This window comes from Octopus bimaculoides, chromosome 14 (assembly GCF_001194135.2).
Source record: "Octopus bimaculoides isolate UCB-OBI-ISO-001 chromosome 14, ASM119413v2, whole genome shotgun sequence".
Taxonomy (NCBI): domain Eukaryota; kingdom Metazoa; phylum Mollusca; class Cephalopoda; order Octopoda; family Octopodidae; genus Octopus; species Octopus bimaculoides.
This window is the reverse complement of record NC_068994.1, coordinates 1,750,066-1,754,270: the sequence shown is the minus strand read 5'-3', so window position 1 is coordinate 1,754,270 and position 4,205 is coordinate 1,750,066. Positions and strand designations below refer to the sequence as shown.

Genomic DNA, 4,205 nt, shown 5'->3' with positions numbered 1-4,205 from the left:
AGTGAGTGAGTAAGGGTGTTTTTTGTCAGTTATGTCTTTATTATTTTTTCTTTGGCTTGTACAATATAAATTTTGAAATATCCCAAAAGGGGTGCGATCCATGGTCTTTCCCTCCGCCGATTTGGACATGCTCCGGTGACCGATCTATGAAACTTGGGGAATGATTTACCGGATGGTGAATGTAACCGAGTATGTGGAGATTACAATAGCTTGCCAAATTGTCAGTCATAACAGTTGTTCCTGGAAGAACGTTTTGTCTGATAACATTCTCCAACGTCTCTGTACTCTCATCGGGTACACGTTGAAGAAATCCTTTTCTGAAAGTTTTGCGACAGTCTTCCCACATTGTTCTTGCTAATGAAGAACAAGCTTTCATCGATCTCCACTATATGATCCGGACCACCAAATGGGAGTTTTGTCCTGCAGCAGTTTTGCCGAACAAACATCTCTCCAGAACTGGTACCACTGAACGGCAGTTTTTATATCAATGCAATTCATACTTGCAGATATCGTCTCAGACAATTCAAAAATAAAATCAAACACTAAATGAAAAATTACATATAATGGCAGCTTAGAGTTTTCTGTAACTGTACCTTTCCTGATGGAAAGAGAGGTTTTTTTTTTTACATTTAGCGCACTTTCTATTGACAAACAAGTTAATAGAACGACAAAAATTTTGAAAATTCATCGAATGTGAGCAAGCAAACCACATTTTTTCATTGGCAATATGTTTTGTCTTCAGATAATCTATAATGTTCTCTGTTGCAAAGTACAGTAAAAGTTCCAATCTGGGAGTACACAATGTAAAATAAATTCCGAAAAATAGCAACAGTGCTTCTTTTTAAAGGGTACAAATATTGTGAAGAAGACGATGATGATTGTTGTGGATGGGATGGTTGTGGTAGCTTCTTGATTTCAATTAGAGTTTACGGAAATAATGTCTGAACTTGTGCGATGTTAATCCTTCGAATTTATTTTTAATTGTGACAGTGAAACGATGGGTTCAGTCCTTACCGCCAAAATTAATTTATCTTACAACCCCGCCACACACACACACACACACACACGTACACAATTTCAGATGCATAGCAACAGTTGCTACTTGCTGTGAAGAAGATGATGATGATTGTTGCTGATGGGATGGTTCACACACACATCTACACATAGACGCACGTAGATAAACAAAGACGAAGTCCCATTTTGGAAGGATGTTAAAGTTTTTAGTAGACGCATGACGGAGAATTATTCAATATCGTGTTTGCTTCTATGAGACTCGCTAATCTTTAAAGCGAAAAACCAAGACCGACGTATACAACAGGTTTATTATAAAATGCTGTTTCACTTGTTTTAGCCGTTCATGTTCTATGAGCTGTACCCTTTATTGCTGAGTAGGGATGGCTGTGTGGATCAATCTTGTCGATTTTCACGTATTGGGTATCAAAAGATTCAGTACTATTTCCACTACTAGCTAAACTTTATTTTCATTGACATATTTGAATTACAAAAATTTAAAATTACAATCTTTTCCATAAGTTATCTGTCGTATACATTTTCTATACGACGTCGTACCTTAAAAGACATCCATCATCACCTTCACTCACTCTGTCTCTCCCTTTCTCTCTCAAACATGTGCGCGCTCAGACACACGAAATCTTAATTTTCCTCTAACATCATGGCTCTATGCAACTGTTGCAATATCACTCTTTATGGAGGAGTTCTCCGTTTGCACAGTAAAAACAATACTGCCATTACATTTTGCATGGAACGAGGTGTCCTGCCGTTTACCCACAATTGTCCGTCATGTAATTTCCCACGTATTTGGCGCCAGGAAACGAACCTATAACGTTGCCGTAGGATGGTACGACGACGACGTCGCCAATCCAGGAGTGACTGTGGACGCACAGATTAATCGAGGAAAATCTCAGATTCTGCCGTAAAACCTTCTGTAGATTGGCGGTCTTTCTGTGCTGAGATCTGCCAGTGTTGGGCAAAAAACCACTAAAATATGATCGGAGGAGATCGTCTTGAGATCGTTGAAACGGTTCTGGTCCATCGAAAATATCAACGGGGCAGAATAATCAAAACGGTTTGGCTTTTTGGTAGACTGGAACACTTGACGAAGAGAACATTTACGGTCCCACTTTTGACCGAATGTGGCGAGGGCAATAGAAGGGATGCTGACACCCTCATTCCTCCGGGCCTGGATCAATCATTTATAATGACTGTTGGCGTGCGTATAGTAGGAACTCGAGCGGCATGGGCTATACACACGATCAGGTTAATCATGCTAAACACTTTGTGGATCCCAGCTATTCACACTCATCGAGCGTTTATGGGGAAGCCTGAAAAAGTGTATTGTTCGTCCCGGAATGAGACCGGAGTATCTCAAACAGTATGTCGTTAGGTTACTTTTTATACTGGCCAACTCAGCGACTTCATAAGTTTCTTTTCGAAGCTGGAAGACTGTACCCATGTTCCTGAGGACACGGAAGAATTGGTTCTTGATGTTCAGTCACCCTTAACTTTTTTCTGTCATGAAACAATATTCAACACCATATTTATGAAACCATTCGGATAAATTTTTACAAGTGCACCTCCACGCAGTTCATAAAAAAAAAAACAAACTCGGATTTCTCGCGTGTAATCACAAAACCTCACCTCCTAATGTGCCGCAAACCCCTTATTTTTCTTTACAAAAAAGGATGGGGTAGGAAACTGGAAACTCACCTGCCTGAAAATATATATATATATATATATATATATCGTACAGGCCAAAAAAAAAAAAAACAACTGACAATACACACTTTTACTCACTCCCACCTCTCTCACCACCACCACCCTAAATCGACGAGAACCTGCCGTTCCTCGCTCAAATTTTGTCGGCGCGAAAAATTGCTAAAGGTAAATGGAAACATCTGATGCCATTTGGAAACTGTTTTGCAGCTTAGGGCTCATATATCCTGAGAGATCTAGATATCCAGTCATTTCAGCAGGTATCTAAAAGATATTGTTTTAATACACTTTCATTTGTTTCAAACAAACACTAACATGGTTTTTCATTTTTTGTTGTCCAGACTTCGTTACCAGTAATTTTTATAACTTCAGCATTCGTTTATTATTCTTTTCAAAATTATTATGAACTTAGAAAAAAGATACATTTTCTTTTTATTATACTTCCTATAAAAAACGACTATGTAAGAAAAAATAATCGACTATAGATAACAAAATGACCGCCCTAACGTGACCAACCAATGTAAAAAAAAAAACCTTTTGAAAACTTGCTTAAGAAAACGTTTTATGCCCAGCAATTAAAAACGTCTGGTTTTCGTGCCTAATTACTGCAGCATTTGCGTGCACTTAACAGCTGATTGAGTAAAGCTCACATGTGAGTGCAACTCGTCTCACTTCTCGCACTGCTCAACAGGCCCCAATAGCGATTTTCGAAAAAAATAAGTATTGGCATGTATGTGTGTGTGTATATGTGCATGTGTGTGTGTGCATATGTATGTATGTATTGTATAAGCATCGATGGTCATGTATATGTTTAACAAAGTAATCTGTTATTCCAGTGTCAGTATCTCTCTGTGTCAAATAATATTATTTAATCTGTACAACTGCAGGACAACTCTACATGTTTCTCTATTATGAGTCCTCTTCAGTAAATCCAAATCTTTCCTCGTATTAACCACACCTCCTAATAGACACAGCTTCTTCTTTTATCACACAGAAACTTGTCTTATTTCATGAATAATACTATTTATGAGCAATATTTGTATTTGTACTAATATTTTATATGTATATTAGTAACATTAGTATAGTATTAGTACTATATGAATATTAGATGTTATCAGCATCATCATCATTTAATGTCTGCTTTCCATGTTGGCATGGGTTGGACGGTTTGACTGAGAACTGGCAGGCTGGGAGGCTACACCAGGCCTCAGTCTCATTTGGCAAGATTTCCATAGCTGGATCATCATCATCATCATCATCGTTTAACGTCCGCTTTCCATGCTAGCATGGGTTGGACGATTTGACTGAGGACTGGTGAAACCGGATGGCAACACCAGGCTCCAGTCTAATTTGGCAGAGTTTCTACAGCTGGATGCCCTTCCTAACGCCAACCACTCAGAGAGTGTAGTGGGTGCTTTTACGTGTCACCCACACGAAAACGGCCACGCTCGAAATGGTGTCTTTTATGTGCC

At 38.8% G+C, this 4,205-nt stretch overlaps 1 protein-coding gene across 1 annotated transcript in view; it reads left to right on the top strand.

The window, feature by feature from the left end:
• Positions 1-2,834: 2,834 nt before the first annotated feature.
• Positions 2,835-4,205, top strand: part of LOC128249418 (protocadherin-11 X-linked-like) — a 79,571-nt gene continuing 78,200 nt past the window's right edge. The window contains exon 1 of the mRNA XM_052972986.1: positions 2,835-2,993. The gene's annotated coding sequence lies outside the window, so the exon portion shown is untranslated. The remainder of the gene's footprint in view (positions 2,994-4,205) is intronic.